Source organism: Staurois parvus, unplaced genomic scaffold (genome assembly GCF_062004578.1).
Source record: "Staurois parvus isolate SC_StPar_1 unplaced genomic scaffold, SC_StPar_1.0 ptg000264l, whole genome shotgun sequence".
Taxonomy (NCBI): Eukaryota; Metazoa; Chordata; class Amphibia; order Anura; family Ranidae; genus Staurois; species Staurois parvus.
The window spans coordinates 5,713,194-5,735,605 of NW_028318060.1; positions in this window are offsets into that span (position 1 = coordinate 5,713,194).

The window sequence follows — 22,412 nt, forward strand, 5'->3', positions numbered from 1 at the left end:
TAGGGCCACAGAAACGTTACTTAGGGCCACAGAAACTTTACTTAGGGCCACAGAATTGTTACTTAGGGACACAGAATTGTTACTCAGGGAAAGACACAGAATTCTTACTGAGGGATACAGAATTGTTACTGAGGGCCACAGAAACGTTACTTAGAGCCACAGAAACGTTACTTAGGGCCACAGAATTGTTACTTAGGGACAGACACAGAATTGTTACTGAGGGACACAGAATTGTTACTGAGAGCCACAGAACCGTTACTTAGGGCCACAGAAACGTTACTTAGGGACACAGAATTGTTACTCAGGGACAGACACAGAATTGTTACTGAGGGACACAGAATTGTTACTGAGGGCCACAGAACTGTTACTGAGGGCCACAGAACTGTTACTTAGGGCCACAGAAACGTTACTTAGGGCCACAGAAACGTTACTTAGGGCCACAGAAATGTTACTTAGGGCTACAGAAACGTTACTTAGGGCCACAGAATCGTTACTTAGGGCCACAGAAACGTTACTTAGGGCCACAGAAACGTTACTTAGGGACACAGAAACGTTACTTAGGGACACAGAATTGTTACTCAGGGACAGACACAGAATTGTTACTGAGGGACACAGATTTGTTACTGAGGGCCACAGAACCGTTACTTAGGGCCACAGAAACGTTACTTAGGGACACAGAATTGTTACTCAGGGACAGACACAGAATTGTTACTCAGGGACACAGAATTGTTACTGAGGGACACAGAATTGTTACTGAGGGACACAGAATTGTTACTCTGGGACACAGAATTGTTACTCAGGGACACAGAATTGTTACTCAGGGACACAGAATTGTTTCTCAGGGACAGACACAGAATTGTTACTCAGGGACAGACACAGAATTGTTACTGAGGGACACAGAATTGTTACTGAGGGACACAGATTTGTTACTGAGGGACACATAACCGTTACTTAGGGCCACAGAAACGTTACTTAGGGACACAGAATTGTTACTCAGGGACAGACACAGAATTGTTACTCAGGGACACAGAATTGTTACTGAGGGACACAGAATTGTTACTGAGGGACACAGAATTGTTACTCAGGGACACAGAATTGTTACTCAGGGAAACAGAATTGTTACTGAGGGACACAGAATTGTTACTCAGGGACACAGAATTGTTACTCAGGGACACAGAATTGTTACTCAGGGACAGACACAGAATTGTTACTGAGGGACACAGAATTGTTACTGAGGGCCACAGAACTGTTACTTAGGGCCACAGAAACGTTACTCAGGGACAGACACAGAATTGTTACTCAGGGACACAGAATCGTTTAATTAAAGAGTATGTCAGACAACATGCAGAGGAGTGGCAGAGGAGGCAATGTTTTAGGAGCGAGCAGACGTGGCAGCAGAGGAAGGGGTCGAGGCAGCACTATTCGCAGCCAGAGGCCAGTGCTCCCGGTGTCATCCAGCGGTCGTTTCTCCACCGACAACCCTGCCGTCATTGATTGGTTGGCTCGGTCGTCTTCCTCTTCCCAGGTCACCTCTGACACCTACAGCCAACGGTCGGTGGGTACGTCAGACACAACCGTTAGTTGGCATGGCCCGGGACCAAGCCCACTGAAATCACGTGTCCTCTACCTGCCCCTGTCCTTTGGTGTTCCCTCACCAAGCGAAGTATCGCATGCTGTGGGCTCAGCCCCACTGTACAGTGAGGAAGAGCAAACAGAGGGCGGTCAGGAACGGGGGGAGACATCCGCCTCTTCAGCAGCCAGGCGAAGAAGTAGTGGCGAGGAGAGTGGCTCGGTAGCCGGTCTAGAGACAGGTCTGTCTCCTGACCCACACGCAGCCGAGGGGGCTAGTAGTGAGGCGGAGACCCTAATTGATGAGGAGGAGGCTGATCGCACTTGGCAGCCTCGTCGTCATCAGGCTATTGCTTCCGCATCATCAGGAGAAGAGGGTGGCAGCTTGGCAGCGAGCAAAACAGTCGGTGGGTTGCCCAGGAGGCAGCAGGGTCGCAGCAGTGTCAGTGGAGGCAAACGGCCACGGAGTACAGCACCAGCTCCACTGCAGCCTACCACCACGGCCAGTAGTGGTGCCGGTGTGCACGGAGGAAGCAGCAGTCAGCCAGTGAGGAGTATCGGGGGCAAAGTTTCCTACTCGGCGGTGTGGCAATTTTTTGTCAAGCCGCCCGAGGAAGTAAACGTAGCTGTATGTCGACTATGTGGCCAGAAAGTCAAGCGTGGCCAGGGGGCCCATGTTGGGACTACAGCGTTGCGGCAGCATATGCAGCGTCGCCATTTGGTGGCCTGGGAAAACCGTGATAAAGATACGGCGGTTCTGCCCGCCCCAGCCCCCGCTCCATCACCCGCTCCGTTACTTGCTCCGTCACCCGACGTCAATCGCCCTCTATCAGCCAGTCAAGGCTCCAACACCTCTGCTGAGGGGAGTTGTCGCTCGTTGCCATCTTCCGCTCGTTCAGATGCTCCTTCTCCTGCTACTCCTCTTCACGGATTCCGTCAGCAGTCTTTCTTGGAATCCGTTTCCAAGAGACAACAGTTTGCGAGCACGCACCCGACGGTGCAAAAGCTGAACGTCCTCCTGTCCAAGTTGCTGGTGCTGCAGTCCCTCCCTTTCCAAGTGGTGGACTCAGCACCTTTCCGAGAAATGATGGCTTGTGCCGTGCCGCGGTGGAGAGTGCCAAGCCGTCATTTCTTCGCCAAAAAGGCAGTGCCAGCCCTGCATTCACATGTAGAAGAGATGGTGGGCCAGTCTTTAAGCATGTCGGTCTCTGCCAAAGTGCACGGCAGCGCCGACGTGTGGAGCTGTAACTACGGTCAGGGACAGTACATGTCATTTACGGCCCACTGGGTGAACGTGGTGCCGTCACAGCCGCACCAGCAACTTGGACAGGTCACGCCGCTTTTGCCTCCACGTTTGCACGTCCTTGGTCCACAAAACATGTCCGCCTCTACCACCTCTTCTTCCTTCGTGTCCTCAGCCACCACCCCCGTGCCAAGTCCCATTACCCGACCGGCATATCACATGTGCAGGGCGCAACGGTGTCACGCTGTGCTGCACCTGGTATGCCTTGGCGAACGTAGTCACACAGGGGAGGAACTTCTCAGTGTAATGAACAGAGAAATCGACAGATGGCTGTCTCCGCGCAAACTCAAAATCGGAACCATGTTGACCGACAACGGAAAGAACATGGTGTCTGCTCTGCGTCAAGGAAGGTTGTGCCATGCGCCATGCATGGCTCACGTGTTCAATCTGGTTGTCAAGCGGTTCCTAAAATCCACCATCCCACTGCAAGACATCCTTAAAATGTCACGTAAACTTTGCATGCATTTCAGCCATTCCTACACCGCAAAGCACACCCTCCTTGAGCTGCAGCGGCAGAACGGAATTCCACAGCATCGCCTGATCTGCGACGTTGCAACAAGGTGGAATTAAACCCTACACATGTTAGACCGCCTTTACGAACAGCGAAAGGCCATCACCGATTTCCTGATGTTACAACCGGATAAAGGTACTCCCCTGTGTAACTTCGATGTCAGCCATTGGCAGCTCATGCGTGACACCTGCCGCTTGCTCAGGCCCTTTGAGGAGGCCACGCTATTCGTGAGTCGGCAGGACTATGGGATGAACGACGTCATTCCTCTGTTGCACGTCCTGGAACAAATGCTGTTAACAATGGCTGGTCAGGGTGCGGTAGACGTGGCGCACAGATCTCAACGCCACATGACCCCTGTGGGGGCAGGACAGGAAGAAGAGGAGGAGGTAGAGGAGGACATTTGTGCTCAGGAATTATTGCGTGAAATGGGTGGTTTTTCCACTCAGCGGACAGGAGTGGAGGAGCAGGAGCATGTGGTAGAGGAGGAGGAGGAGGAGACAGAGGACCCAGACGCACCGTGGCAGTATGCTGTGGAGATGGAGGCAGGGAGTCCCTCGCATTCCTTGGCACAAATGGCCCATAGCATGCTCGGTTGCTTGCGTAGCGACAGCCGAATAATAACCATCAGACAGAGGGATGACTTTTGGCTGTCCACCTTGTTGGACCCTCGCTACCGTTCAAAAATGGTGGCCTTTTTCACACCTGCTGAGAGGGAGGCCAAAATAACGTACTATAAAACCCACCTATGTAGTCAGTTGGTCTCTGCCTTTGTGCGCCAACGTCCATCCTCAGACACTGTGGGCCCTGTGCGCTCGCGTTCCGATGCCATGGCAGCAGGGGAGGGGTGGGGTGGTAGGAGCAGTGGTAGCTCCACCAGCAGCGGCTGCCTCAGTCTGCAGTCGATGACGAGTAGCTTTCTTCACCAGCGCAGTGAGGAAACTACTAACCAGCCGCAGCAGCAGCAGCATCAGGTGGACCTGGAGCAGGACCTCAAACAACAGGCTTGGGCCTACTTGGACAGCACCCTGCCAACCGAGGTAGACAATCCCCTTGACTACTGGGCAACGAAACTTGACCTTTGGCCCCAACTAGCTGAATTTGCCCTTGAAAGGCTGTCATGCCCGGCCAGTAGCGTGGCATCGGAGCGCGTGTTTAGTGCGGCAGGAGGTATTGTAACTCCGCGGAGGACACGACTGTCCACCCAAAGTGTGGAGAGACTCACGTTTGTGAAAATGAATCAGGCGTGGATTAGTCTGGATTTCAAACCACCAGTTCCTGACACAACTGATTAAATCCGCCATGAATCATGCCCCTGCCATGTGCCACTTTCAGGTCTACTCACACTGCTGGTGTGTTCCATTTTTTGTCATAGGGTGCTGGCAGATCACGGGCCTCCCATAGCTGCTGCCAGGCCCCTAATCTGCCATGGGCCCCTGTACCGCCTCCTCATGCTGCTGCCAGGTCCACAGTGTCTCATGCCATGTGCCACTTTCAGGTCTCCTCACACTGCTGGTGTGTTCAATTTTTTGACATAGGGTGCTGGCAGATTACGGGCCTCCTATAGCTGCTGCCAGGCCCCTAATCTGCCATGGGCCCCTATACCGCCTCCTCATGCTGCTGCCAGGTCCAGAGTCTCTCATGGGTCCCTGTACGGCCTCCCATTGCTGCTGTCTCCATCGCCACACTCTGCCATGTGCCACTTTCACGTCTCCTCACACACTGCTGGTGTGTTCAATTTTTTGACATAGGGTGCTGGCAGATTACGGACCTCCTATAGCTGCTGCCAGGCCCCTAATCTGCCATGGACCCCTATACCGCCTCCTCATGCTGCTGCCAGGTCCAGAGTCTCTCATGGGTCCCTGTACGGCCTCCCATTGCTGCTGTCTCCATCGCCACACTCTGCCATGTGCCACTTTCACGTCTCCTCACACACTGCTGGTGTGTTCAATTTTTTGACATAGGGTGCTGGCAGATTACGGGCCTCCCATAGCTGCTGCCAGGCCCCTAATCTGCCATGGGCCCCTGTACCGCCTCCTCATGCTGCTGCCACGTCCACAGTGTCTCATGCCATGTGCCACTTTCAGGTCTCCTCACACTGCTGGTGTGTTCAATTTTTTGACATAGGGTGCTGGCAGATTACGGGCCTCCTATAGCTGCTGCCAGGCCCCTAATCTGCCATGGGCCCCTATACCGCCTCCTCATGCTGCTGCCAGGTCCAGAGTCTCTCATGGGTCCCTGTACGGCCTCCCATTGCTGCTGTCTCCATCGCCACACTCTGCCATGTGCCACTTTCAGGTCTCCTCACACACTGCTGGTGTGTTCAATTTTTTGACATAGGGTGCTGGCAGATTACGGGCCTCCCATAGCTGCTGCCAGGCCCCTAATCTGCCATGGGCCCCTGTACCGCCTCCTCATGCTGCTGCCAGGTCCACAGTGTCTCATGCCATGTGCCACTTTCAGGTCTCCTCACACTGCTGGTGTGTTGAATTTTTGACATAGGGTGCTGGCAGATTACGGGCCTCCCATAGCTGCTGCCAGGCCCCTAATCTGCCATGGGCCCCTATACCGCCTCCTCATGCTGCTGCCAAGTCCAGAGTCTGTCATGGGTCCCTGTACGGCCTCCCATTGCTGCTGTCTCCATCGCCACACTCTGCCATGTGCCACTTTCAGGTCTCCTCACACTGCTGGTGTGTTGAATTTTTTGACATTGGGTGCTGGCAGATTACGGGCCTCCCATAGCTGCTGCCAGGCCCCTAATCTGCCATGGGCCCCTGTACCGCCTCCTCATGCTGCTGCCAGGTCCACAGTGTCTCATGCCATGTGCCACTTTCAGGTCTCCTCACACTGCTGGTGTGTTCAATTTTTTGACATAGGGTGCTGGCAGATTACGGGCCTCCTATAGCTGCTGCCAGGCCCATAATCTGCCATGGGCCCCTATACCGCCTCCTCATGCTGCTGCCAGGTCCAGAGTCTCTCATGGGTCCCTGTACGGCCTCCCATTGCTGCTGTCTCCATCGCCACACTCTGCCATGTGCCACTTTCAGGTCTCCTCACACACTGCTGGTCTGTTCAATTTTTTGACATAGGGTGCTGGCAGATTACGGGCCTCCCATAGCTGCTGCCAGGCCCCTAATCTGCCATGGGCCCCTATACCGCCTCCTCATGCTGCTCCCAGGTCCAGAGTCTCTCATGGGTCCCTGTACGGCCTCCCATTGCTGCTGTCTCCATCGCCACACTCTGCCATGTGCCACTTTCAGGTCTCCTCACACTGCTGGTGTGTTCCATTTTTTGTCATAGGGTGCTGGCAGATTACGGGCCTCCTATAGCTGCTGCCAGGCCCCTAATCTGCCATGGGCCCCTGTACCGCCTCCTCATGCTGCTGCCAGGTCCACAGTGTCTCATGCCATGTGCCACTTTCAGGTCTCCTCACACTGCTGGTGTGTTGAATTTTTTGACATAGGGTGCTGGCAGATTACAGGCCTCCCATAGCTGCTGCCAGGCCCCTAATCTGCCATGGGCCCCTATACCGCCTCCTCATGCTGCTGCCAAGTCCAGAGTCTGTCATGGGTCCCTGTACGGCCTCCCATTGCTGCTGTCTCCATCGCCACACTCTGCCATGTGCCACTTTCAGGTCTCCTCACACTGCTGGTGTGTTGAATTTTTTGACATTGGGTGCTGGCAGATTACGGGCCTCCCATAGCTGCTGCCAGGCCCCTAATCTGCCATGGGCCCCTATACCGCCTCCTCATGCTGCTGCCAGGTCCACAGTGTCTCATGCCATGTGCCACTTTCAGGTCTCCTCACACTGCTGGTGTGTTCAATTTTTTGACATAGGGTGCTGGCAGATTACGGGCCTCCTATAGCTGCTGCCAGGCCCCTAATCTGCCATGGGCCCCTATACCGCCTCCTCATGCTGCTGCCAGGTCCAGAGTCTCTCATGGGTCCCTGTACGGCCTCCCATTGCTGCTGTCTCCATCGCCACACTCTGCCATGTGCCACTTTCAGGTCTCCTCACACACTGCTGGTCTGTTCAATTTTTTGACATAGGGTGCTGGCAGATTACGGGCCTCCCATAGCTGCTGCCAGGCCCCTAATCTGCCATGGGCCCCTATACCGCCTCCTCATGCTGCTGCCAGGTCCAGAGTCTCTCATGGGTCCCTGTACGGCCTCCCATTGCTGCTGTCTCCATCGCCACACTCTGCCATGTGCCACTTTCAGGTCTCCTCACACTGCTGGTGTGTTCCATTTTTTGTCATAGGGTGCTGGCAGATTACGGGCCTCCTATAGCTGCTGCCAGGCCCCTAATCTGCCATGGGCCCCTGTACCGCCTCCTCATGCTGCTGCCAGGTCCACAGTGTCTCATGCCATGTGCCACTTTCAGGTCTCCTCACACTGCTGGTGTGTTGAATTTTTTGACATAGGGTGCTGGCAGATTACAGGCCTCCCATAGCTGCTGCCAGGCCCCTAATCTGCCATGGGCCCCTATACCGCCTCCTCATGCTGCTGCCAAGTCCAGAGTCTGTCATGGGTCCCTGTACGGCCTCCCATTGCTGCTGTCTCCATCGCCACACTCTGCCATGTGCCACTTTTAGGTCTCCTCACACACTGCTGGTGTGTTCAATTTTTTGACATAGGGTGCTGGCAGATTACGGGCCTCCCATAGCTGCTGCCAGGCCCCTAATCTGCCATGGGCCCCTGTACCGCCTCCTCATGCTGCTGCCAAGTCCACAGTGTCTCATGCCATGTGCCACTTTCAGGTCTCCTCACACTGCTGGTGTGTTCAATTTTTTGACATAGGGTGCTGGCAGATTACGGGCCTCCTATAGCTGCTGCCAGGCCCCTAATCTGCCATGGGCCCCTATACCGCCTCCTCATGCTGCTGCCAGGTCCAGAGTCTGTCATGGGTCCCTGTACGGCCTCCCATTGCTGCTGTCTCCATCGCCACACTCTGCCATGTGCCACTTTCAGGTCTCCTCACACACTGCTGGTGTGTTCAATTTTTTTGACATAGGGTGCTGGCAGATTACGGGCCTCCCATAGCTGCTGCCAGGCCCCTAATCTGCCATGGGCCCCTGTACCGCCTCCTCATGCTGCTGCCAGGTCCACAGTGTCTCATGCCATGTGCCACTTTCAGGTCTCCTCACACTGCTGGTGTGTTGAATTTTTTGACATAGGGTGCTGGCAGATTACGGACCTCCCATAGCTGCTGCCAGGCCCCTAATCTGCCATGGGCCCCTATACCGCCTCCTCATGCTGCTGCCAAGTCCAGAGTCTGTCATGGGTCCCTGTACGGCCTCCCATTGCTGCTGTCTCCATCGCCACACTCTGCCATGTGCCACTTTCAGGTCTCCTCACACTGCTGGTGTGTTGAATTTTTTGACATTGGGTGCTGGCAGATTACAGGCCTCCCATAGCTGCTGCCAGGCCCCTAATCTGCCATGGGCCCCTGTACCGCCTCCTCATGCTGCTGCCAGGTCCACAGTGTCTCATGCCATGTGCCACTTTCAGGTCTCCTCACACTGCTGGTGTGTTCAATTTTTTGACATAGGGTGCTGGCAGATTACGGGCCTCCTATAGCTGCTGCCAGGCCCCTAATCTGCCATGGGCCCCTATACCGCCTCCTCATGCTGCTGCCAGGTCCAGAGTCTCTCATGGGTCCCTGTACGGCCTCCCATTGCTGCTGTCTCCATCGCCACACTCTGCCATGTGCCACTTTCACGTCTCCTCACACTGCTGGTGTGTTCCATTTTTTGTCATAGGGTGCTGGCAGATTAGGGGCCTCCCATAGCTGCTGCCAGGCCCCTAATCTGCCATGGGCCCCTGTACCGCCTCCTCATGCTGCTGCCAGGTCCAGAGTCTGTCATGGGTCCCTGTACGGCCTCCCATTGCTGCTGTCTCCATCGCCACACTCTGACACTCTGCCATGTGCCACTTTCAGGTCTCCTCACACACTGCTGGTGTGTTGAATTTTTTGACATAGGGTGCTGGCAGATTACGGGCCTCCCATTGCTGCTGCCAGGCCCGTAATCTGCCATGTGCCCCCGTACCGACTCCTCATGCTGTGACGTTGCAACAAAGTGGAATTCAACCCTACATATGTTAGACCGCCTTTACGAACAGCAAAAGGCCATCACAGATTTCCTGATGTTAAAAGCGGATAAAGGTACTCCCTGTGTAACTTAGATGTCAGCCATTGGCAGCTCATGCGTGACACCTGCGCTTGCTCAGGCCCTTTGAGGAGGCCACGCTATTCGTGAGTCGGCAGGACTATGGGATGAACGACGTCATTCCTCTGTTGCACGTCCTGGAACAAATGCTGTTAACAATGGCTGGTCAGGGTGCGGTAGACGTGGCGCACAGATCTCAACGCCACATGACCCCTGTGGGGGCAGGACAGGAAGAAGAGGAGGAGGTAGAGGAGGACATTGGTGCTCAGGAATTATTGAGTGAAATGGGTGGTTTTTCCACTCAGCGGACAGGAGTGGAGGAGCAGGAGCATCTGGTAGAGGAGGAGGAAGAGGAGACAGAGGACCCAGACGCACCGTGGCAGTATGCTGTGGAGATGGAGGCAGGGAGTCCCTCGCATTCCTTGGCACAATTGGCCCATAGCATGCTCGCTTGCTTGCGTACCGACAGCCGAATAATAACCATCAGACAGAGGGATGACTTTTGGCTGTCCACCTTGTTGGACCCTCGCTACCGTTCAAAAATGGTGGCCTTTTTCACACCTGCTGAGAGGGAGGCCAAAATAACGTACTATAAAAACCACCTATGTAGTCAGCTGGTCTCTGCCTGTCTGCGCCAACGTCCATCCTCAGACACTGTGGGCCCTGTGCGCTCGCGTTCCGCTGCCATGGCAGCAGGGGAGGGGTGGGGTGATAGGAGCAGTGGCAGCTCCACCAGCAGCAGCTGCCTCAGTCTGCATTCGATGATGAGTAGCTTTCTTCACCAGCGCAGTGAGGAAACTACTAACCAGCCGCAGCAGCAGCAGCATCAGGTGGACCTGGAGCAGGACCTCAAACAACAGGCTTAGGCCTACTTGGACAGCACCCTGCCAACCGAGGTAGACAATCCCCTTGACTACTGGGCAACGAAACTTGACCTTTGGCCCCAACTAGCTGAATTTGCCCTTGAAAGGCTGTCATGCCCGGCCAGTAGCGTGGCATCGGAGCGCGTGTTTAGTGCGGCAGGAGGTATTGTAACTCCGCGGAGGACACGACTGTCCACCCAAAGTGTGGAGAGACTCACGTTTGTGAAAATGAATCAGGCGTGGATTAGTCTGGATTTCAAACCACCAGTTCCTGACACAACTGACTAAATCCGCCATGAATCATGCCCCAAACATGTGCCACTTTCAGGTCTCCTCACACTGCTGGTGTGTTCCATTTTTTGTCATAGGGTGCTGGCAGATTACGGGCCTCCCATAGCTGCTGCCAGGCCCCTAATCTGCCATGGGCCCCTATACCGCTTCCTCATGCTGCTGCCAAGTCCAGAGTCTCTCATGGGTCCCTGTACGGCCTCCCATTGCTGCTGTCTCCATCGCCACACTCTGCCATGTGCCACTTTCACGTCTCCTCATACTGCTGGTGGGTTCCATTTTTTGTCATAGGGTGCTGGCAGATTACGGGCCTCCCATAGCTGCTGCCAGGCCCATAATCTGCCATGGGCCCCTATACCGCCTCCTCATGCTGCTGCCAGGTCCAGAGTCTCTCATGGGTCCCTGTACGGCCTCCCATTGCTGCTGTCTCCATCGCCACACTCTGCCATGTGCCACTTTCAGGTCTCCTCACACTGCTGGTGGGTTCCATTTTTTGTCATAGGGTGCTGGCAGATTACGGGCCTCCCATAGCTGCTGCCAGGCCCCTAATCTGCCATGGGCCCCCGTACTGACTCCTCATGCTGCTGCCAGGCCCGTAATCTGTCATGGGCCCCTGTTGTCGCTTGTTGGCATATTCCGCTCGTTCAGATGCTCCGTCTCCTGCTACTCCTCTTCACGGATTCCGTCAGCAGTCTTTCTTGGAATCCGTTTCCAAGAGACAACAGTTTGCGAGCACGCACCCGACGGTGCAGAAGCTGAACGTCCTCCTGTCCAAGTTGCTGCTGCCAGGCTCGTAATCTGTCATGCGCCCCTGTACCGCCTCCCCATGCTGCTGCCAGGTCCAGAGTGTGTCATGGGTCCCTGTACAAACTCCTCATGCTGCTGCCAGGCCCGTAATCTGTCATGGGCCCCTGTACCGCCTCCTCATGCTGCTGCCAGGTCCAGAGTGTGTCATGGGTCCCTGTACGGCCTCCCATTGCTGCTGTCTCCATCGCCACACTCTGCCATGTGCCACTTTCAGGTCTCCTCACACTGCTGGTGGTTTCCATTTTTGTCATAGGGTGCTGTATGGCCTCCCATTGCTGCTGCCTCCACCGCCACACTGTGGCTCCACACTCTGGTTTTGGCCCCGTGACTGCCCAAATGAGTGAAGTGTGCGGTGATTCTAAGATCGACGGCACTCATCTGCATGTCATACTGACTGTCAGTATTATTTCTCTTCCCCAGCAGACTCCAAGGGCATTTAAATTAAAGGTACAGTGTTCTGCACTAATATAAAGTCTCTCTGAAGCCTAGAAACACCCTTTTATAAGTTAAATTCGCAGCGAATATATTCGACTCGAATCAAAATTTTTCCACGAATTCGCCAAATCAGTCGAATCGAATTTTTGAATACTTCGCTCATCTCTAAATATTATATTATAGACTGCGTTGTACATCATCCCTAATTAGCAACTATATAAAAACTTTAAAAATATTATGGGCCTTTTCTGGTACCAGCAAAGTCCCATAATATTTTTAAGGTTTTATATATGAATTTCTAAAGCATCATACACACAATGAGAATATTGGACAAATGATTGTTTTTGGGGTTTTTTTTTGCATGCTAGCCTCATATTGAAAACAAATAGGTTACTAAAGTTACAAAAATTCTCAGAATACAGAATACAACTCCCATGATGATGTAATGTATTCTATTGTATTGTAATGTATTCTTTCATTTCAGAGCATGGGCGGTCTTGGTCACTCAGTGTTTTACGAACAAATATTGTACTGAATAAACAAAAATTGTTTGCTCTGTTATCGTATGAGAAAAAGTTTCACACTTGTCCAGGGGCAGACTGACCATTTGGAAACTCGGGCACTGCCCGAGGGCCCGGGGTCAGTAGGGGGCCCCATGAGATGCCCCTGGTACCTTTTTCATAGGCTTTTTTGAGTTTGGGCAAGGACACAGGGGCCCCATGATCCCCTATTGCCCGGGGGCCCCATGAGTTGTCAGTCCGCCCCTGCACTTGTCCTTTCAGATAATTTTGTATGAACTGTGGTGATCGGCTCTCGAAAGCTGTGTACGAACGATCTGACTATTGGAAGATCACTCTGAAAGCAGCATTTTATGTCCAATTTGTGTACTTGGAATTAGTGTGTGTGTGGTTTTTGTTTGGTAAAGTCCATTCATTCGAAACTTAAATGTTAAAAGCAAATGGAATCTTTCAAACAACATTCAAATGTTTTGAAATTCTCTCCATCTATGCCAGCTTTAGGAATTAAGTCTGATTGTTTGTTGCAGGCTGCTGCACATCTTTACTGAACAACCCTGTAACTTGTTTTTCATTTTCCATGTAATACTACTGATTTATTATCGATTTTTCCTAATGAGAAATTTCCCTTCCCCTGTTTCATTTTTTTTCTTCCCCTTTCAAAACAATGACAGGCTGATGGAAGCTATTCATGACTGTCTCTCCAGTCAGTGATTACCTGCAGTGATCATGGCTTGGCGCATTTTGCATTCATCCAGCCACAAATACCACAGTTATGAATCTTCCCTGCTTAGACATTTTACAAGACTTTCTGCTGTCAGCATACACTGATCAGTGACTGCAGATGATTGATCTAACAGATGTAGCAAAGTGCTGGCTAGTACACCTGCACAACTGAGGAACATTGTTGACAAGGACTGTCTTGGGCTTGTTTCTGTCTAGTGTCCAGCTTAGTAACTGTAACCTTGTGCCCTGGATGTGGTGATAGAAGAAGGGGAAGCTTGCTCTCTTGGGACCGCCGCCAGAGGTTGAAAGCAGGGGCCCCAGCCTATCAGAAGTACAGTCAGGTCCATAAATATTGGGACATCGACACAATTCTAACATTTTTGGCTCTATGCACCACCACAATGGATTTGAAATGAAACGAACAAGATATGCTTTAACTGCAGACTGTCAGCTTTAATTTGAGGGTATTTACATCCAAATCAGGTGAACGGTGTAGGAATTACAACAGTTTGCATATGTGCCTCCCACTTGTTAAGGGACCAAAAGTAATAGGACAGAATAATAATCATAAATCAAACTTTCACTTTTTAATACTTGGTTGCAAATCCTTTGCAGTCAATTACAGCCTGACGTCTGGAACGCATAGACATCACTAGACGCTGGGTTTCATCCCTGGTGATGCTCTGCCAGGTCTCTACTGCAACTGTCTTCAGTTCCTGCTTGTTCTTGGGGCATTTTCCCTTCAGTTTTGTCTTCAGCAAGTGAAATGCATGCTCAATCAGATTCAGGTCAGGTGATTGACTTGGCCATTGCATAACATTCCACTTCTTTCCCTTAAAAAACTCTTTGGTTGCTTTTGCAGTATGCTTTGGGTCATTGTCCATCTGCACTGTGAAGTGGCGTCCAATGAGTTCTGAAGCATTTGGCTGAATATGAGCAGATAATATTGCCCGAAACACTTCAGAATTCATCCGGCTGCTTTTGTCAGCAGTCACAACATCAATAAATACAAGAGGACCAGTTCCATTGGCAGCCATACATGCCCACGCCATGACACTACCACCACCAGGCTTCACTGATGAGGTGGTATGCTTAGGATCATGAGCAGTTCCTTTCCTTCTCCATACTCTTCTCTTCCCATCACTCTGGTACAAGTTGATCTTGGTCTCATCTGTCCATAGGATGTTGTTCCAGAACTGTGAAGGCTTTTTTAGATGTCATTTGGCAAACTCTAATCTGGCCTTCCTGTTTTTGAGGCTCACCAATGGTTTACATCTTGTGGTGAACCCTCTGTATTCACTCTGGTGAAGTCTTCTCTTGATTGTTGACTTTGACACACATACACCTACCTCCTGGAGAGTGTTCTTGATCTGGCCAACTGTTGTGAAGGGTGTTTTCTTCACCAGGGAAAGAATTCTTCGGTCATCCACCACAGTTGTTTTCCGTGGTCTTCCGGGTCTTTTGGTGTTGCTGAGCTCACCGGTGCGTTCCTTCTTTTTAAGAATGTTCCAAACAGTTGTTTTGGCCACGCCTAATGTTTTTGCTATCTCTCTGATGGGTTTGTTTTGTTTTTTTCAGCCTAATGATGGCTTGGTTCACTGATAGTGACAGCGCTTTGGATCTCATCTTGAGAGTTGACAGCAACAGATTCCAAATGCAAATAGCACACTTGAAATGAACTCTGGACCTTTTATCTGCTCATTGTAATTGGAATAATGAGGGAATAACACACACCTGGCCATGGAACAGCTGAGAAGCCAATTGTCCCATTACTTTTGGTCCCTTAACAAGTAGGAGGCACGTATGCAAACTGTTGTAATTCCTACACCATTCACCTGATTTGGATGTAAATACCCTCAAATTAAAGCCGACAGTCTGCAGTTAAAGTTCATCTTGTTTGTTTCATTTCAAATCCATTGTGGTGGTGTATATAGCCAAAAATGTTAGAATTTTGTCGATATCCCAATATTTATGGACCTGACTGATAGCAGACCTTGTGGCATTCACAGCAAAAGAAACTGCTAAAGGTTGAACTATATACCTATAGGCAGATCGTCTGTTTCCAGCACCTTGCCAATCAAGTAATTGTCCAAGATCACTCACATCGTCACCTAATAGGCCGAGTTGAAGTCCAGCATCACCAGGTGCATGGATCAAATGCTTATCACTGGGCCTGGATCCTTCAAGAGCCTGTCCCAGGACATCTCCATCCCTTAAGCTTAGGTATCTTTAGGATTGGTGAGCGGGCGGAAGCCCACACTGAGTACACTCCTTCATGGACACTGCATGCAGATGACTTTACTTCATCTCTTTGATCACCAAGTCTCTTATAGGAAACACTAGCATATGCTAATCATTATTGTTGGTTGCCATTGCACAGCAATGTCTTTGGGCCTTGATTGAGCTAGATAGCTGCAGATTTGGGGACACACTTAATTGCCAAGACTGTTTCTTTTTTTTTTGTCTTCACTTTAAAGATTATGTGCTTCACTTTTGCGTATTCCCAAAAAAGAAACACCTGAAACTTTTACACTATGTTGCATTGATGTGGATGGGCACCATAAAAAATAATGGGGCTTTCATTGTTGTGCATTGCAGGGCATATGTAGGAGAAATTGCACTAGTGTCAGCTGGGCCTTAAAGTGTATGTATAGCCTAATGTTTTTCTTAGTTTAGTGGTTAGCATTTCCATCTAGCAGCACTAGGGTCATCAGTTCGAATCTCAACTACGGCACATGGAGTTTGCATGTACTCCCTGTGCCTGCCTGGGTTTCCTCCCACATTCCAAAGACAACCTGCTAGATTAATTGGCTCCTGTCTAAATTGGCCCTAGTATGTGTATGTATAAATGTGAGTTAGGGACCTTAGATTGTAAACTCCTTGAGGGCAGGGGCCTGTGTGAATCTACACCATACAGTTATTTCCATATATAATTGGACAAGGGCACAATTTTCGATTTTTCAAGTATTTACCAACACATATTCAAGCTATAGTTATATAATGGATATGGACTGAAAATGCACGCTCTCAGGTTTGATGTGAGGGTATGTACATCCAAATTGGAGGAAGGGTTTAGGAATTACAGCTCTTAAGAGTAGCCATCCCCTCTTTTTCAAGGGACCAAAAGTAATTGGACGATTGAATCAAAAGCTGTTTCATGGCCAGGTGTGGGCTACTCCTTCATTACTTTTTAATCAATTAAGCAGGTAAAAGGTCTGGAGTTGATTCTAAGTGTGTTATTTGCATTTGGAATCTCTTGCTGTTAACCTACGTCATGCGTTCCAGGGAGCTGTTCATGCAAGTGAAATAGGCCATTGTAAGGCTTCAAAAACTAAACAAATCCATCAGAGAGATAGCACCAACATTAGGAATGGCCAGATCAACAGTCTGGTACATTCTGGGTATCTTGGCAGAGATACCCAGTCGGGGTGTCAATAGTCTGTCACATTTGATGGCAGCATATGGATGCTTCTTTGTGCCTGGAACATCCAAACCACTACAGAGACCTTGTCAGATGGAGCTTCATTACTCCATCCTTATGCGAAGCACACTCAAGGATCTGCTGGAATCAAGGGGACAGAGCACCAGCAACAAGTTAAAGGCTACCTTAATTGCCGAGTTGGTGGAGAGTGACCGAGTCAGCAAGCCAATTATGGAAGAGCCTGGGATGTCCGAGGTCCAGCGAGAGATCCAGTGGTATCTGGTGCTCTACAGCACCACTCCCCCCAAGAGGCGATCACCCAGATAATTGCAGACAGTACCCACCTAAAAATACTTGAGGTCCAAATGGCGATTGGGGGACACTGCAGCCACAGACTGGGGTAGCCACAAGAAACTTCCCTATGCAGTGTTCCAACCCTTCCAGGATGGAGTGGAGGAAATGGACCAATAGCTACAAGTCTTCAAGACCCAATGCAGCCTCCAGGGAATCAACAAAGCTGACTGGGTCACCATCCTCATCAGCAAGATGTCAGGCTCTGGATGCTTTCGAAGCCATGCTTGAAGGAAACAAGAAAGACTACAAGTGAGTCAAGGAGCGTATCAGATGTCCCAATCAGTGGATGTATGGTTCTCTGGCTGTCAGGTGACTGATTTAGCGGATGCTGCCCAACTGGTCCTCCTGGAACAGTTTTATAAACAATCCCCTATTGAGGTGCAGGAGTGGGATTGGGATCCAAAGCCCTTTATGGTAGACAAAGCAGTGGAACTAGCCAAGCAGTATATGGATGCCCAGGGATAACAACGATCAGTGGCTTGCAGACTCTCCAGACTGCCACCAACATCTGCTCATACAATATACAGCCATCTACTAGGCAGACAGTTGCCTTCCCACAACGGTTCGACCTGACATACCCATCAAGAAGACTGGGCCTCACTGCTTTGGGTGTGATCAAGTTGAACACCTGCAAGCTGTCCTCAGAATGTCACCGCCACTTAATGGTGCAATGCTTTGGCCAATCACAGGGTATGATGACATCACCAGGGGGTGAGGGTGATCCTGCCCCTTGTGACATCATCACCCTATTTAAGAACTGTAATCACAATGCAGCTGTCAGATGGCAGGAGACAGTGTCAAGGGTGGAGCAATTTTTATTTCTTTTTTTGGGTCAGCGGTGGGCATTGGGTTTGACGTTGGATGTACTTCAGGGGACATTTTTCTATTTTAATTTTAAGGACTTGTCAAAGACTGTCTCCTGTCCTTTTTTACACTTTGTACCATGTACTTCATACTCATTCACATGGGGGGGCATTCCCTTGTTAAAGGGGGGTTCCAGATTCTGATAAGCCCCCCCCACAGACCCCCTAACCCTGACCAGACTTTACCACCCCTTACCTGGGCTACCCCGACTGACTTTACCCAGGAACTACTATCTGACCGAACCTTAGCTAGTTACCGGGAGAGGTCAGGGACAGACTCAGGGGATTAGAAAGGGAATGGATAGAGTGGGATCAGGGATTACTGTATCGAGTGACCAAAGGGAAGGGATCTCATCCTATGCCCAAGCAACAGTTAGTCAAGCCACAGAAATATCAGCGCGAGCTACTTAGTTTTGGACATGACATTCCCCTAGCTGATCACTTTGGAGTGACCAAAAGACTCTAGCTATTCTTCTGGCCAGGGATAACCGGGGACATTATACAATCTTGTCGTTCCTGTGATGCTTATCAGCGGGTGGCAAAGAAGGGCGACCAATCTTAAGCTTCTTTGTACCCCCTACCGATCATAGTTGAGCCCTTTAGCCGGATAGCCGTAGACCTGGTAGGACTGTTACTCCAACCCAGTCCCTTCGGGAAGAGATATATCTTGATGATGGTAGATTATATTACTTGTTACACGGAGGCAATTCCCCTGACAAACATTCATGCAGAGACAGTGGTGGAGGCCCTGTTTTGGATCTTTGCAAGGGTGGGCTTCCCTCTGGAGTTTGTCTCGGACAAGGGACTCAACTTACTGCAGACCTGACTCAGGTCTAGACCTATGCCTTTACAGAGTTCTCTCTACCACCCCCAGACCAACAAACAATGTGAGTGGCTCAATGGAACTCTGAAGCAATTGCTTCAGACGTTCACAACTTTTCACCGAGATTGCAATAAATTTCTGCTGCATCTGTTTGCTTACCAGGAAGTAATCTACTGGGTTCTCCTCATTTTATTGTTAAGTTATTGTTATTGTTTATATGTTTATTTATTGTTAAGTTATTGTATGGGAGGGGGCCACTAGATCTACTTAGAGCCCATTGGGAAGGAAGGGTGAGGGTTTAGGAGACCTCTGTGGTAGGGTACTCATGGACACTGTGCAGGAGAACCTTCAGACAATGCAGGGACGGCAGAAGCAATGCTATGATCGTACCACCAAGCTGGAAACATGTAACTAATGCATGTAAAATTGCCATACCAAGAATTCATCTTTATGAAAAAAAAATTAACAATTAAACTCAACAATCAGGAATTAATTTTCACCATCTTTGAAACTTAAGAGGACAATTCACCCAAAGTTAGTTTGTTTGTTGCAAATACATTATGTCAGAATGGCTGTTTGATGTTTGTTTGTTTTTTGTTTTGTTTTGGGGGATAGGGGGATTTTATTTTTTATGTCCTTTGTAGATTGAAACAGTGGGTTCCATTGCATTGCTGAGTGCGAGTTCAGCTGCAGCAACAAGAAGAGGAACAAGAATATTCTGAACTGGGAGGAGGGTCCATTACAGGTATGTACACTGTCATAAGCACAGGCCTGGGCTTCCTGAGTCATGTGACCACAAAGAGAGGAACATCATTATGGGACAAGAAGATCACATAGGCTAAGTGTTTTTCTAAAGCATTTACCAGCTTATCTGTGAACAGTGGATGAACGGTGAAGTTTTATTCATACCACAACATTCATGTTAGAAGTAAAAGTAGGGGAAAGATGGATGCCCACAGTCAGGTAGCCTTGAAAGCATGTGAGGATCCCCAAGAAAATGCATGCATCTAAAACGGGAAGAAACAAACAATCATGAAATATATTATCACAAAATGTTCTTGTTTACCCGAGTTTTGGGTGTACCCACTACTTCTCTTCAATCTATAGTAAATCATTTGTAAAATATGCTCAGATTACAATGGAGAGAGTGGGTCCCTCTTGATACAGATGAAGCAGACCACACCAAAGAAATTCTAAACAGACACAGGAAACAATTAGTTTAAGGTTCCCTTTGCACAGGCGATTGCACGTGATTTCCAACAGCAAGAATCTCTGGAATTGTCCAATGCTGCAAATATCTGCAGCTTCTGAGCCCATGTAATGAAAAGACAGGCTGTCAGAGGATGCAGCTATTTGTGACTGTGCTGCTAGAAATTGCCTGCAGTGATCGTAGCTGGATGCACACAAAGAGCATCCAGCCACAATTACCACAGGTAATCACTGCCTTTTCCAACTGTCATGAATAGCTATTCACACACATCCATGAATTACAGGCAGAGGAAGCAACCAATTCTTGCCTCTGGAAATTGCAGTGTGTGTAATCACATGTTCAAATGGAGCCTATGCTCTCCAATATAGACCAGACACTGAGATATTGTAACATAGTCACATTAGTGTAGAGAAGGCACAATCAGGTGTATTTTCTTTTATTTCTAGTGTACAACAAGATCTCCAAACCCTGGAGCACTCTACCATAAAAATTGCAGCTAAGGTTTCCATGGTCATACTCTGGTCAGCTTCTATCACAGACCAATAGGGAGGCATATTAGGCAGTAGGGAGCATGCTAGATAATAACCAGGGTTGCTCTGCTTGTAGTTTTTCTCTCCCTTGAGATCAGTCAGCTGAGCTGTTTACTTTTTTCGGTACTACCTAATGTGGAACTACATGTGGAACATTGCACTATCTAGATTGCATAACTGTCTCATGTCTTGGGTATCTTAAAGTGGTTTTAAAGGCTCAAGGTTTTTTTTTACCTTCATGCACTCTATTCATGAAGGTAAAAAACGTTATGTGTGCAGCAGCCAACCAGCCCCCCAATACTAACCTGAGCCCTATCAAAATCCAGTGATGTGCATGAGAGCCCCAGCTCTCTGGGGACTCTCCCCCTTCGATGGCACAGACAGTGGTGGAAACCATTGGCTCCCACTACTGTTAATCACAGTCAGTAAGCCAATGAGGAGAGGGAAGGGACAGGGCCAAGGCACAGCTCTGTGTGTAAATGGACACGCAGATTGGTGGCTTGGGATTGAGCCTTCTTTGGTGCCCCCATAGCAATCTCCTTGCTGTGGGGGGCAGTTGGCTGGAGGGAGAGGTCAGGAGGGGGGCCAGAGAAGAGGAAGATTGGGGCTGCTTTCTATAGGAAAGTATGACATGTTTATTGTTTTTTTTTAATGCCATTAATATCATTTTGAAATCATCATAAACCTTCCTACCTGCATCTTGTGTTTTTCTCCTGCATAAGAAGTGCATTGACCAAGTAGTTACGTAGTGTCATTTGTTGGCCTGTACTCACAGCCTATAGCAAAGTAAATCTTCATATTTTGGAGTCAGACGTTCGTGTTCAAACATAAAGCATGAAGCATGCTGCATGGCACTGCATAGGTTAATGTTAACCTCCATCTGTAGTCTAAGAACTGACACTTCCTGTGAAGAAACCAAATATCCCAATCTGTTGGTCACTTAGTCTAGTGTTCTGCAGGTGAAAACTGCATAGTAATTAGATCTCACACAGGCAAAAGCAATGAAGGGAAGAGATGTGTTTCATCACATGTGCACTTTCAAATTTGTGATGCAACACAGAGGAAATGAGTAGACATGAACTGGACACTGCTTTACCAGGAACTAGAAGCTGTCTGTTCCTTTACTGAATAGGGACAAGTCAATTGAATGAATACATGGACTTAGAGGAATCAATTAGCCATGACACTACAAACTGCAGCCACAGCATGAAAGCCCACCATTACAAGGTAAGGCAAAGAACCAACACAGGGAATATGACTACACTTATACTTAGATAAAGCAACAAAAATATTTGAAAGTGCACACTGCCTTTAGGCTAGCTATATACAGCACATTCTTACAACAATTTCTCCAGCTCTTGGCCACAAGCTGAATGAGAGTGTCAGGAAGATACTTGTCATAGTGCGGCTGAAGCCTCTGGACATACACAGTAGCGCAGGCACAGATGTGCGAGGGCCCCTTCCGCTGTGTATAGTGCGCATTTGCCTTCACGCATGCTCATGCATGCACCTACAACTGCCCATTGCTAATGTTGGCACTAGAGATGAGCGAATCTAACCAGGCGAACCGGAATTCGAGTCGAATTTCAGGAAATATTCGAAATTTTGCCTACTTCGGGTGCGCGAATCGAATATTTCCCGATCAGCCGGCAAAAGTGTCCCTGCAGTGAGCTCCGCTATTTCTGACAGTTCTCTGACAGAAGGAACACATGTTTAGCGGTTGAAACATTGTATCTATTAGTTTCCATTTAGGATACAGATGTTTCAACCGCTGTACATGTGAAGAAGCTGTTGAAGAACTGTCAGAAATAGAGGAACTCTGCACATACACTTTTTGCCGGCTTGGAATTATTCTTATTTTCATCCTACTTCTTCTTCTTCTTCTTCTTCTTCATCCTCATCCTCATCCTCAGAAGAAGAGGATGAGGATGAAGAAGAAGAAGAAGAAGAAGAAGTAGGATGAAAATAAGAATAATTCCAAGCCGGCAAAAAGTGTATGTGCAGAGTTCCTCTATTCTGCAGATACA